Below are 14,750 nucleotides of genomic sequence, written 5' to 3' on the forward strand. Positions count from 1 at the left end.
CTCAGAGACTATAATATCCCGAAGCCACTAAAATGATCCTTCCAGAATCTTCTTCAGCTCCACCTCTAAGCCCCATATCTGACCACATGGTTCCCTTACCTGGGTCAAGTCCTCACTGGTAGATAGCCTGACTTTTAAATCCCTACAGATTGAGGCTTCAGCTATCATGCCCTGCTCAGCTGCTACATCCCCTGTTGTAGTCCATTTGGGCTGCTATAACAACATCCCACAGACTGGGTGGCTTATAAACAACAGAAATTCATTTCCCAGTTGTGGAGGCTAGGGAGTACAAATCAAGGCACTGGCAGATTTGGAGTCAGGCATGAGCCAGGAAATGGGGCCCTTAGGTGGCATCTTCTCACTGTGTCCTCACGTGGTAAAAGGGGCAAGACAGCTCTCTGGGACTTCTTTTATAAAAGCACTAATCCCATTCATGAGGGCTCAACCCTCACGACCTAAGCACCTCCCAAAGGCCTCATCTCCTCATACCATTACATTGGGGATTAGGGTTCAACATATGAATTTAGGGGAATGCCAGCATTCAGACAACAGCACTCATCCTCCTGCATCATGCCATGGCAGCATAATTTTTTTTTTTTTTTTTTTTTTTTTTTTTTTTTGAGACAGAGTCTCACTGTGTCACCCAGGCTGCAGTACAGTGGTACAATCTCTGCTCACTGCAGCCTCCGCCTCCCAGGTTCAAGCAATTCTCCTGCTTCAGCCTCCCCAGTAGCTGAGTTTACAGGTGCCCACCACCACACCCAGCTAGTTTTTGTATTTTTAGTAGAGACAAGGTTTCGCCATGTTAGCCTGGCTGGTCTCAAACTCCTGACCTCAGATGATCCATCTGCCTCAGCCTCCCAAAGTGCTGGGATTACAGGCATGAGCCACCATGCCCAGCCAATTTTTTAGAGATTGATTTTTGTGCATGTTCCCTCTTTTTTTATTCTTTCTCCGCATTTTGAACTGGTACCCAGAGTCTTTTGAATGCCCTTGCCCTTGGGATCTTGTAGAACAAAAAATAGCATTTGCCCATTTTCTTCCTAGCTTTTATAGTAAGCTCAGAGCCACCGAGAAGACTTGGAGGGGTGACCCAGACCCAGAGGGTCAGGAAAAGAGGGCCTAGGCCAAAAAGGAGGAATTATTCCCAGGCTACACAGACAAGACAGGAGGGAGGACTCATCACAACTCATTATCCTCCCCAGACACCCAAGAGGCAGCCATACCATGCACTGAGCAAGACCCCAGGCCCTGGCATGTCCTGCCTGGACACAGATGTTGGGCCTCGTGGGAGAGGGTCATGGGCTTCAGGAACCTCTGTGGGCTCAGATAAGCAGGATGGCAGCCGTGGCAGCTGCATGGAGAACAGATGAGAAGATTTGCCAGATGCACCTAGATTTGGGACCCCAGAAGGGTCAGGGCCTTGGTAGTGACTGAAACTGAATTTCCTGCTAATTCAATGGATGGTGGATAGGGGTTAGTGTGATTTAATTGATTTAAGGAAAAGATCTAATTAGATACTTCTGTCATATTTGAACTACCACATCCCTCTAGGGTCTCTCACTGACTCCAAGTCATTCCCTGAACACATAGTAAGCTCTTTCTCTACTACTTTGCATGAGCTGTTCTCTGCCAGGAATAATGTCCTTTCTCTCTGGCTCTACCTAAAGAACTCCTATTCACCCACAACACCCCATCTTCTATGTCCTCTCTTCCATGAATCCTTCTCTAGCTGCCCCAGGATGGATCAGCCACTCTCCAGACTTCCTAAGGAGCTTCTAGAAGCAGGGGCTGAATCCAAGTTACCCAGTTATCCTGTCTTTCTTGTAAGGCTTCAAGGTTCAGAGACACTCCCCACTTCTGCTCCTTCACCGTTCCCTTCTCCTTCTTCCAAGGCATAGGCCTAAAATCCATCTCACTTACACTTTAAAAAACAGGTAAGCTGGGCACTGCTGTCATCTTCATTTCATAGAGGAAGAGGAAACCAAGGCTCCAAGAGGTGAAAGGACTTGGCCAGGATCAGACAGCGAGGAAGCAGTGAGCTGGGATTCAAAGCCAGGCATTCGAGCTCCAGGGCCCAAGCTCATAATCACTGTACTTCCACTGCCTCTCAGGAAAACGGGGCAATTGAATTTGAGTTTGGACAGATTGCTCCAGCTGCTGTCCTATGAGAGTCTAGAGAGAAGCCCCCTAGGACCTCAACTGCCCAGGCCCTCCCTAGGGAATGGAGAGGAGAACGGGACCAGACAGAACCAAAACAGGCAGAGGCAATCAGATCTTGCTTCGAATCAGAAGTCCAGTGTCCAAATGCCCCTCCAAGGAGGCCCCACCTGGGTGTGGCTCAGATCCCAGGATTCAGAGGGAATCCATTGGCAACAATACTGCAGGCAGTAGCTGGAATCATAGGGTCAGGGTTCCCAGGGAGCGGTCTGACCAGGGCTGGGGAGGGATCCTGGGCTGCAACACTAGGGCTGGAGAGCTGGACAAGCTCTGTGACCAGAAGACAGGTCACCTGGGCATAGGGACAAAATGTCAGGCAGTGGTGCCAGTAGGGGGGATGGTGCAAGATGAATGGCTTCCTTGAGAGGAGGAGGTGGCCTTCTGGCCAGGATGAGCTTGAAGTAGGGTCTGGAAGGGCTGGGCCCCTCCAGGGTGCCTCAGGAATAACCACCACCCCCTTTATCCCATGCGGGGGAGACTGGAGAATGTAAGAGGGTTTTACACTTTGACCTTCCATCTAGGAGAACTTTGGTGTCAGCTCTGGAGGAACAAAGAGAAACAGAGATGAGAGAGAAAGAGAGGAAAGAGAACAAGAGAGACAGACTTGGTGGTCCCAAGTCTCCATTCCAATCCCTGGGGCCCGGGGTTCCTGGAACATTTCCTTCAGTCCTGGGAGTTCAGTTGTCTTGGGTTTCTGTCACTTGCAACCAATGTATTCAGTATAACATTACCACACTTGAGTTTCATGAATGTCTTACTCACCCCCTTGTCCTCATATCAAACCCCCATTACTCAAGCCAGCGTGAGGAGGTTCCGTTAACTGCAATGCAAGAGCCTCAGGTCACACCCCAGACCACCCCCTCCCTGCCTCAAGCCCCTTCCCAACTGCTTCCAGCTCTCTGTCCTGAAAGAGGCTGGCCATTGACCTGAAGACCCCAGAAGGACTCCAAATCTTGAGCCACAAGTGAGGCAGTTTGTAAAAACAACCTCTTTTCCCTTTAGTGTGCATATTAATTACCCTGAAACAGGTGCAAAATCAACCTCATTTATTATTATTTCTTTGCGCCTGTAATGGCAGTTGCTGTGAATAAATCCCATTAACTCAGGGAAAGGATTTATGGCCCCAAATTTACACCGGCCGTTTAATCATAGCACCTTTGCCGCAGACAGACTTTCTCGAGAACAATTTGCCCCACAATTTGTCAGTGGGAAAATGGCCTCATATAAACGTTTGGAGGAAATAAATGCTAATCCAAAGCTCAGTCTTTCATTCTCCTAATTGCCCAGGGAATTTAAAGGAGACAAACTTATTTACTCACAGCAGGAAGTGAGCTGTAATAAACCATCTCCATTGTGGGCTGAAATCGGTTCCTGACCAAGGAAGGGGAGGGGGACCGGGGATTTATACAGGGGGGTGGGTGGGGGAGGACACTGGGCAATGAGACAGTTTGGTGGCTCCAAGACTCTCCTGCATTTTAAAGAGGCACACTCTTAGGGATAAGTCCATTCAAAGCAGATAAATGGCTGGGCAGACATTAACCTTTAACAACCCTGGGCTACCTTAACTCTCAAGTTGGTTGCAGGAAGGATTCTGGGAAATGGGCAAGTTAGGCCCCCAAGCTGTCCCCAGAAGAAGCCATCCAGGAGAGTGGACAGAGAAGCTACTCACAGTACTGGACTGGAGGCAGGGCCCTGAAAGCCGGCATCCCTGCAGGGAGGGTGAGCTCCAGCTCCAAGTTCCAGGGTTGGGTGTGCAGGGACCTCAGCCTCATGTATGGGGAGAAGAGGGTGAGACCACTAGGTGTTTCTGAATAGGCATCATGGTAAAGAGACCCAGAAAAGCTGGCTAGGAGAGACAGGGCCCATAACTCCCATCTCATTCTTCCCAGTAGACTCAATGGCCTGCTGTGGGCTGTCCCTTTCCGATCTTTCTTCCCAGCAGGAGCCCAGGGACCCTGTTCTAAGGTGACAAAGGTTCTCCCTGTCCCCACGGCATTCTAGCCAGTACTGCTTAGAAGTCCTCTTATGACATAGGATGCAAAATGCATGTCCCTACAGGGCACCTAAACAGTCTGTTCTCATAGACTACAGTGTGAATGGTGTCATCTAGAGCTGTGCAGTCCACAACCTGGGCAACTGTTCACAGTGGACTTGTCAGGTATGGCTCAGAAAGGTTAAGTGACTTGCCCAAAGCCACACAGCTATGAAGGTATTTACAGCCACACTGGAATTAGGGGCAGAAAGGGAAGATCCTTTTGCAAGCACCCGCAGCGCGCCTGCCATTGCATGGGGCACTTTACCTGCATTATCACGTTTGCTCCTCAAGCAGCCCTAGGAGCAAGACACTCCTGTCCCCATTTCATAAAAAGCAAGATTTGCTGGGGAGTATTAAGTGGCTGGCCTGAGGTTGTACAACTAGCTGTAGGGCCATAAAAAGGGCCAATCCTATTATTCTGCTCCCCTCTGCATTGCACTGCCTCCTCACAAGAATGGCTCAGGACTAGAAAATGTGACATTTTAGTGACACAATGGCAAGAAGCTCATAAGGAATGGAGGCCTAGGCTTCTGCTGAAGTCTTGCCAATGATGGATAGCAGGGACCCACGCACACCACAGCTTGGGAGCACCTGTGCCATCTGGATCAACAAGAAAGATCTTCCAGCTGCAGAGGGCAAAGGGACAGTAAGGAGAGGGAACTGGCAGCCATGGTGGCAGGAAAGACCAATGACAGCACCCAGGACCATAAAGGAATCACCCTAGACTCAAGGGAAGCACCCTCAGACGAGAAGAAGCTGTGGTTTCCACTAACCAAGGGCCAGGGAGAATAATGTCAACCCCAGGCCAGATTCTGGAAGGGGTTATTGAGTAGAACTTATTATTTTATTCTAATGATCTTACACACACACGAGTGTATGTGTGCAGGCACAAACACAAAAACACACACACTATGTACAGGAAAATACAGTCAGCCTTCCATATCTTTGGGCTCCACACCCATGAATTCGACCAGCCACTGATTGAATAAATTCAGAAAAAATACAAACTAACAATGCAAAAATAATATAAATAGTATAAATATAAATAATAAAAATTATAAATAGTATAACAATTATTTATATCGCATTTGCATTGTATTAGGTATTATAAGTAACCTAGAAATTATTAAAAGTATACAAAAGGGCTGGGCATGGTAGCTCACGCCTGTAATCCCAGCACCTTGGGAGGCCAAGGCAGGCAGATCACCTGAGGTCAGGAGTTCAAGACCAGCCTGGGCAACATGGTGAAACCCCAGTCTCTACTAAAAATACAAAAATTAACCGGGCATGACAGCGCACGTCTGTAGTCCCGGCTACTCAGGAGGCTGAGGCAGGAGAATCACTTGAATCCAGGAGGCAGAAGACGCAGTGGGCCGAGATTGCACCACTGCACTCCAGCCTGGGCGACAGACCAAGACTGTCTCAAAAAAAAAAAAAAAAAAGTATACAAAAGGATGTTCATATGTTGTATGCAAATACTATGCCATTTTATATCAGACTTCAGCATCCATTGATTTTAGAATCCAAGGGGTATCCTGGAGCCAATCCCCTGTGGATACCGAGGGATAACTATATATGGTATCTTTTCATGAACTTATATTTTGACATAAATGGTATCTTACTTCAAGTTATCATTCAGCAACTTGTTTTCGTAACTTGACCATATGTCTTGGAGATACTACCATCTTGATAGAAATAGATCCGCTTCATTGTTTTTAATGCTCTGAGGCATTGTTTTAGTGCTGAGGCATTCCAGATATAGATGCACCATTGTTTATTTAGCCAGCCCCCGATGATGGCCATTTGGGTTGTTTTTAGCATTTTGCCACACTCTAGAGCTTACTGATATCACTTCCACCACATTCCACATGTCAATGCAGATCATGAGGCAGCTTAGGAAAGTAGACTATTTTTTAATGGAAGGGACTAAAAAATACTGTGGCCATGATTTTAAGCTTATTTTAGTCCACTCCCTGCTACAATTACTTTCATTTCTTCCACATTCAAAATATGCTTATTCTCTCCTCCCACAAAATGTCTCATGCCATTATAGCTTCATGTTCAGAACCTTGAGTTCTTGCCTTAGCTCAGGCTGCCATAACAAAATACCATAGACTGGGGGGCTTAAACAACAGAAATTTATTTTCTCACAGTTCTGGAGCTTGCAGTCCAAGATCCAGGTGCCAGCATGGTCAGCTTCTGGTGAGGGCTCATTTCCTGGCTTGCAGACAACCACCTTCTTGCTGTGTCCTCACATGGCCCTCCTTGGTTCATGTGCATGAAGCAAGGGAGAGATTTCTCTCTTCCTCTTATAAGGCAACCAATACTATTAAGACCCCACTACTATGACCTTATTAACCTCAACTACCTCCTAAAAAGCCTAACTCCAAATACAGTCACATTGAGGGTTACAGCTTCAACCTATGACTTTGGGAGGAGACACAATTCAGTTGATAGCACTTCTGCATCAGGGACAGATACAGATGGGCTTCATAAGGTGCAGCTCCTACTACTCATCCCCATACTCAACATATAAAGATGAAAAAGAGGGCCGGATGCAGTGTGGCTCATGCCTATAATCCCAGCACTTTGGAAGGCCAAGGTGGGTGGATCACTTGAGGCCAGGAGTTCAAGACCAGTCTGGCCAATATGGAGAAAACTCTACTGAAAACACAAAAATTAGCTGGGCGTGGTGATGCCCACCTGTAATCTCAGCTACTGAGGAGGCTGAGACACAAGAACCACTGTAACCCAGGAGGCAGAGCTTACAGTGAACTGAGATTGCACCACTGCACTCCAGCCTTGGCAACAGAGACCCTGTCTCAAACATAAATAAAATAAAGATGAAAAAGGGATAATATATTCGCAATAGGCATTCCCAGAAAAAAAGGGGAGGGACCAGAGGTACTTAGTGGTCCCTGGTTCATAGAAATATCAAAATCCAGCAAAGCACAGGTTGTCAATTCCCTCTGCTTCCAGGGGCAGGGAATAGCCCTTGATTAGGGTCCAATTCTGCTTCCTTGGAGTGATTCCCTAGTCCATTGTTCTCCATGGCTCTTAACTTTCCTCTCTAGACTCTTGGTTCTCCTCTCCTAACCATCCTTCTGTTTGCATAAGAAATGGCTGATATTTATAGCTAAATAGTTTTTTCAGCCTGCTTCCTGCTCTTAGAAAATGGGAGACTCAGAGGCCTGTTTTTATTTTGAAAAGTTGCAGTCACTTTTTGTACACACTTACAGTGTTTTCACTGATACAGATATCTTGAAAATGTTACGGGCTGTCTATGCATCTGAGGTTCATTTCAGTTGAAACAGGCTTTTCTCTTCTTCCCTCCTGTTGGACCCTTAAGATTCTTAGAAACCACATTGTCTAGCTAAAGGGTCTGCTAGTACCACCTTAAAAGTCTTTTAGAGGGTTTAACAAGGGGTCTTACAGCAACATCCTTAATTTTATCCTTAGACCCAGGTCTTATCTTACTTTGAGAATTTGTTACTGGCTAGGTGACTGGAGATATGAGGCAGTTTTCTTTTCCAACCTCAACAAGTCCCAGGCCTTCTAGACTTCTCTAAAATATGGGCATTGGCTGATGTCCATTGTCTTGCATAATCCTCACAGGGGCTCTGGGAAGGACAGTCACCCTCCTTTTGCAAATGAGGACGCTGAGGTTCAGGAGATGGTTCAAACTCACAAAGCCAGAAAGCATCAAAACTGGAGTTAGGACCCTTTCATTCATGCATGCAACAAGCATTTGTTGAGCCCATCTGAGTGCTATTCTAAGCCCTGGAAATAGAGCAGCAAAGAGAAGAGACAATGCCCTGTCCTCATGGAATCTACAATCTAGTGGAAGAGACAGACCTTAGACAGTAAATAAATGACATTTCAGATGGTGGCTGGTACAAAATCAATTTTAAAATAACAAGGCAGAGATGGAGTGATAGTGTATACCAGATGGAGACAGGGTCATGGGGCAGGGAGACACTGCTGTTTATAAGGAGTGCCCAGGGAAGGCTGCCCTGACACCTGACCTTCAGGACATAAGAATACTGTGCAGATATCCTCCCAAGCCTAGTGGCCCACAACTGTAATCCCAGCACTTTGGGAGGCCGAGGTGGGTGGATCAGTTGAGGCCAGGAGTTCAAGACTAGCCTGGCCAGCACGGTGAAACCCCATCTCTATTAAAAATACAAAAATTAGCCGGGTGTGATGGCCCACACCTGTAATCCAAGCTACTCAGGAGGCTGAGGCATGAGAATCGCTTAAACCCAGGAGGCAGATGTTGCAGTGAGCCAAGATTGCTCCACTGCACTCCAGCCTGGGTGACACAGTGAGATTCTGTCTCAAAAAATAAATACTGTGCAGTGCAGATATCCAGGGAAAGAGCATTCCAGGTAGAGGGGACAGCTGGGGCAAAGGCCTAGAGACCTTTAAGAACAAGAAAGTAAATTGTCTTGAGAGGCAAGAGCGAGGAGGGTAATGGGAGGTGAGGTCAGGGAGGAAAAGGAGAAGGTGAAGAAGACCGTGGAGGGTCTTCAAGGAGAATCATGCAAGGACAGGACTTCACCCTGAATGAGACCCAGGTGAGAGCATGATCTGGTTTCCATTTTTACAGGATGCCCCTGGATCTTCCACTCAACATGTCAGGACCCTCTTGGCTAGGACTGAAGAGCTCTAGTTAAAGGTAGGTAGGAAAAACCTTTCTCCCAATCCCATCCCATCCAGGGTACCCTCAGGCCCCATCCCCACAGCCCTGCTGGGCTCTGGCTCCAGTTGCTTTCTCTCCACCCTGGAGCCCGACAGCCACCCTCCCTTCTCCTCCTCCCTGGAGTCACTCACTTCCAAGACAAATGACAGCTTCTTCCTGCCCATCCATCACTGCTCTCAGGCCCATCCATTAGCGGCCGCTCCCCATCCTGCCCCCAGCCCCACTGTCCTTGCTTGGGAACGGGGTCCATTGATCAGAGGCCCATCTGCCACTTGTCACATTCTGGCGGTCCTGACAGCAGGAGACAGAGCTGTTGCTGGCCAGGCCAGCTGGGGGCCAAGGGAAAGACAAAACTACCCACCCCCCCGGGGTTGGGGCTGGGGCGAAAGCTCTGACTGGGAGAAGGAGGCAGCGGGTGGTTGGGGTCAGGGTAAGCCTTTCCCAGCCAGAGGCTGCTCCTCCAGGGCAAAATGGAAAGTGAGTTTCATAGAACAGACTTGCAAAGGCTCCCAAGCCCCCCTCCACATCTGGGTCTGCTCCAACCTGGGTGTGCAAGGCTGGTGGGGACCTGACCAAAATGCTGAAGGCCCTCCCATCCTGACTCCAGCTCTTGCCAGACTCCTCCATGCGCCTCAAATCACCAGGCCAGGCCTAAACTGGGCACATCCCCCCAACCTCTCTTGTGAATCTTCCACCCCCACTAGTAGCCCCCTGGCTCCTCCAGGTCCACTCAAGAGCCTCCTCCTACTGCTAGGTGACCGGAGAGGATGACCTCTGGCTCCTGGTTGAACTAGGCAGCACTGGCAGGAGACCTGAGGGAGGGAAGATGAGTCTGAGGACTCATCATCTGGCTCCTGCTCTGCAGGGTCCCTGTGGGTGACCATGGGTTGCCTGTGTCCCTCTACCCAAGGAGCTCTCTCCATACGACTCCCGCTCTGAGTGCTGGTAACCACCAGCCCCTTGCCTCTTTGCCTGGAGATGGTAAAGGCTCCCTACAGCTGCGAGCTCGGGACACCGCCCCATCCCTTGTGACTCCCTCCCTCTGCCTACATGAGTGTAAATGGCCCCTTCATTAACCTGCTCTCAATTACCCAGTTTTAAAGTGTGCATCATTCGGTCAATAGAAAAAAAAAGTGTGCATCAGACCAGGACCAAGTGGCAGGGGGTAAGGGTATGGGTGCCTGCCCTGGGGAGGCAATGAGAGGCAGAGGCACACACTCTCCGTTGTAACACGAATTCAAATATAAAATCATGAAGAATTTCAAGAGAGCAACCATGAAGCACGGGGCCCTTCCAAGCCTGTGGGACTGCCCTGGCAGCACACCCATGCAGCTGGCCCCATCTACCACCCTTCTCTCCTTGTCTCTCCCAGCCTCTGACCTCCTGGCCACATCCCTTCACACACTGAAGACTTTGGCCACTGTCAGGCATCCCCTACCTCCCCATCTCCAGGGACCTCCACCTTCATCCATCTCAGCTACTCCCTCCCATGGTCAAATCCCTACACAACCCAGCCTAGCCCTGGGCAAGGATGCTTTTTAGAAATCTCTTCTCAGTATCAGCTAATATCTGCCTCCTGCAAGATCCTCGAATTCTTCTCAGCAAGGCTCTCCAGGGCTCCAGGAAGGGGCTGCCTCCCTCAGACACGCAGCCCACATAGGTCTGAAGACATGACTGCGGAAGCAGAGGTTGGAATGATGTGCTTTGAAGATGGATGGAGGGGCATGGGCAAAGGAAGGCTCTAGACACTAAAATAAAGAAGGAAACAGATTCTTCTCTAGAGCCTCCAGAAGGAACACAGCCCTATGACACCCTGATTTTAGCCCATAAGACCCACTTTGGAATTCTGACCTCCAGAACTGTAAGATAATACACTGGCGTTGTTCTAAGCTACTAAGTTTATCGTGATTTTTTTTTTACAACGTTAGGAAACTAATATAGATTTTGGTCTCCAGATACCCTCTACTCCAGACTAAGCTCAATCAATTTCTCTAAGCGAGGGAATGTGATCCCAGGAAACTGTGACCTCTCCAGACTTCAGTTTTTTGTTTTTGTTTGTTTTGAGACAGAATCTCACTCTGCCACCAAGGCTGGAGTGCAGCGGCGCAATCTGGTCTCACTGCAACCTCCACTTCACGGGCTCAAGCGATTCTCCGGCCTCAGCCTCAGCCAGTAGCTGGGATTCCAGGCATGCACCACCACACCCAGCTAATTTTTGTATTTTTAGTGGAGACGAGGTTTCACCATGTTGGCCAGGCTCTCAAACTCCTGACCTCAGGTGATCCACCCGCCTCGGCCTCCCAGAGTGCTGGGATTACAGGCACGAGCCACCGTGCCCGGCCAGCTTCCTCAAATTGGAGATAGGGAGATGTGAGCATCAAAGAAATCAATAGATGTAAAGTGGTTAGCATGTTAGGCAAAGCACTAGAAATATTAAGCACTCAAAAACTGCTAAAAGATATTATTATTGTTGTTTGATGTTTTCTATAGCACCCTGGTTTTCAACCAGGAGGAATTTTGCCCCTGGGAAGGGATATTTGGCAACGTCTGGGGACATTTTTGGTTGTCACAGCCGCAGGGGAGGGGTGCTGCTAGTGGGAAAAGGCTATGAATGCGGCTAAATATCCTACCATGCACAAAACATCGCCCAACAAAGAATTATTTTGCCCAAAATGTCAATAGTGCAGAGGGTGAGAAACCCTGCTAGGCTTGGTACAATTTAAGTCTACTCAATTTAAGCCTCTAGCTCCCACTCCTGCAACTCAAGTTTCCACCACAAGGTGGCGATTCAGCCAGTGCCTCTCTTTCCTGTACTGGTGGATACTTCCCACCCCAGATTCACAAATTATTCTCCATTATCCCTTTCTATCAAAAGCTGTGCCCTGTAAAGTAGCAAACCACGTTCAAAGAGCTATGTGGAGCTGCCTCTCTATACAGCACATAACAAAGCAAATCTATCCACATCTTCTTTGTTCCTCAAAACATTTCTTAGTCACAGGTGTTACTATTCCCATTTAACAGAGAAGGAAACAGGCTTAATGAAGCCGTTCTCTCAAACCAAGTGCCTCCTTAGCGGTTGTTGGCTGGGACCCTCCTGGCTTGGAGTTCTGGCTCCACTTGAATTCGAACCCTGATTTCATAAGCTCAGAGTCCAGAACATTCTCTGCATTTGGGGAATTCCTGCAATGCCTCACACTGGCTTCTCTCTGCCTTTGCACCCTGCATTCATCTGCCTGGGTTGCAGGAGGCTCATCATCTGAACCCAGGGGTTCCCAAACACGCCTGCATGTTGTAATCTGCAGGTGAGCTTCAGAAAGTTCTGGGGCCTGGGGATTTTGAGCTAATTTGGAATTTTTATAAGACCTTAAAAGCAATTAGAATCTGCAAGTATGCCTAGGAACCGCTACTGCTTTCACCGGCATCCTTTAAAATAAATTCCATTATTTTCAAGCATTTCACTATTTAACTTTCTGAAGATTTAAGGGGAAGGAGCAGGAGGCCTTCCTCCATTTCTGTTACCCACCAGCTTGTGGCCCTGTTTCCACCTTCCCTCTTCTCCCTAAGGCAGGCAGAGCCCTATCTCTGCCTTGTCTTTGCAGAAGAGTTCTTCCCATTTTCAGGCCCTGCTGTGACTCAGGCAAGCTTGTCAAGGAAATGTCCTTTGGCATAAAAATGCAACGCTCTTCATGAAAAGAATTCTGACAAGTCAAATGTCTTTATTTGATCACAATTATGTATAAAGTAAAACACTGTCCAGAGCAGGGGTCCTCAAACTTGGCTGCACTAATGCGCACCTTAAAAAATAAAAACAATGACCAGGCCATAATCTAGACCAATTACATCAAAATTTCTAGGTAAAGGTCCCAGGTAATTCCAGTATGCAGCCAAATTTGAGAACCAGGCCCTTGCTTCTTTACACATGTGACCCCCTAAAGCAGCCAACACTATCAGCATCACCTGAGTGCTGGTTAGAAATGCCAAATCTAAGCCATATTCCAGACCTACCGCATCAGAATCTGTATTTTAACAAGATCCCAAGTGATTGCCTGTGCATGTTAGAGTTCGTGAAGCATCAATCTAGAACCAACAATAAGCTAATGTCAGCCAGGTGCAGTGGTTCACACCTGTAATCTCATCACTTTGGGAGGCCGAGGCAGTTGGATCACCTGTGGTCAGGAGTTTGAGACCAGCCTGTCCAACACAGTGAAACCCCATCTCTACTAAAAATACAAAACTTAGCCAGGTGTGGTGGCTCACACCTGTAGTCCTGGCTACTTGGGAGGCTGAGGCACTAGAATCGCTTGAGCTGGGAGGCAGAGGTTGCAGTGAGCCGAGATCACGCCACTACACTCAAGCCTGGGCAACAGAGTGAGACTCAGTCTCAATAAATAAATAAGCGAATGTAAACAAGCTGCCCCCTTCTTCACAAATCTACAGCTGCTACCAGCCTCGGCCAGATAAGTTAGCACTTGTTATCCTTCCACCTCTCTGGGAAACAGTGCTGTTTGTTCAGTGGGACAGAGGGGAGAATTTGGCGGATAGTTCTCCATTCTAAGTGTCTTCTATGTCCCAAGCGTTGTGCTTGGGGCTGGGCACACCACAACACTCAGGGCAGGGAGCTCCTGTCCTCTTGGAGCTTAGCTTCTAATGGACAAGAGCCAAAGCAAGCAGACAAATCAACTTTTAAACATTGCAAGTTGGTCAGGCATAGTGACTCACGCCTGTAATTCCAGCACTTTGGGAGGCCAAGGTGCGTGCATCATTTGAGGCCAGGAGTTCAAGACCAGCCTAGCTAACATAGTGCAACCAGATCTCTACTACAAATACAGAAATTAGCCAACGTGATGGCTCATGCCTGTAACCCCAGCTACTTGGGAATCCGAGGCAGGAAAATTGCTTGAACCTGGGAGATGGAGGCTGCAGTGAGCCGAAGTCATGCCACTGCACTCCAGCCTGGGTGACAGAGGGAGACTCTGTCTCAGAATAAAATAAGTAAAATAAGAAAACTGCAAGCTATGAAAAGCGCTGAAAAGGAAACCAACAAAAGACTGGTGTATTAGTCCGTTCTCACACTGCTATGAAGAAATACCCGAGACCGGGTAATTTATAACGGAAGGAGGTCTAATTGACTCACAGTTCTGCACTGCTGGGGAGGCCTCAGGAAACTTACAATAATGGCGGAAGGCAAAGAAGAAGCAGGCACCTTCCTCACAAGGCAGCAGGATGAAGCGAGTGCAACAGGGAAAATGGCGGACATTTATAAAACCAACAGATCTCGTGATACTCATTCACTATCGCGAGAACAGCATGGGGGAACTGCCCCGGTGATTCAATTGCCTCCACCTGGTCCCACCCTTGACACGTGAGGATTGTGGGGATTATAATTCAAGATGAGATTTTGGATAGGGACACAGCCAGACCATATCAACTGGGATAACTAATAAAAGGGGCACTCACTGGCTCCTTAAACTGTGGCCAGGGATGGCCTCTCTGATGAGGTGCGGGTTAATCTGAAGCCTAACCAGGAGAAGGAACAGCAGGAACCAGCCACAGGAAACCCAGCAGGGAGGAGCTGACAGGGCAGAAGGCACGGCTCAGCTGAAGGTGCTGACATGAGCAAGTGCTAAGTGTTCTAGAAACATAAATGAGGACGGGCGCGGTGGCTCACGCCTGTAATCCCAGCACTTTGGGAAGCCTAGGCGGGCGGATCACAAGGTCAGGAGATCGAGACCATCCTGGCTAACACGGTGAAAGCCCATCTCTACTAAAAATACAAAAAAAAAAAAAATTAGC

Source organism: Hylobates moloch, unplaced genomic scaffold (assembly GCF_009828535.3).
Source record: "Hylobates moloch isolate HMO894 unplaced genomic scaffold, HMol_V3 SCAFFOLD_21, whole genome shotgun sequence".
Lineage (NCBI taxonomy): Eukaryota > Metazoa > Chordata > Mammalia > Primates > Hylobatidae > Hylobates > Hylobates moloch.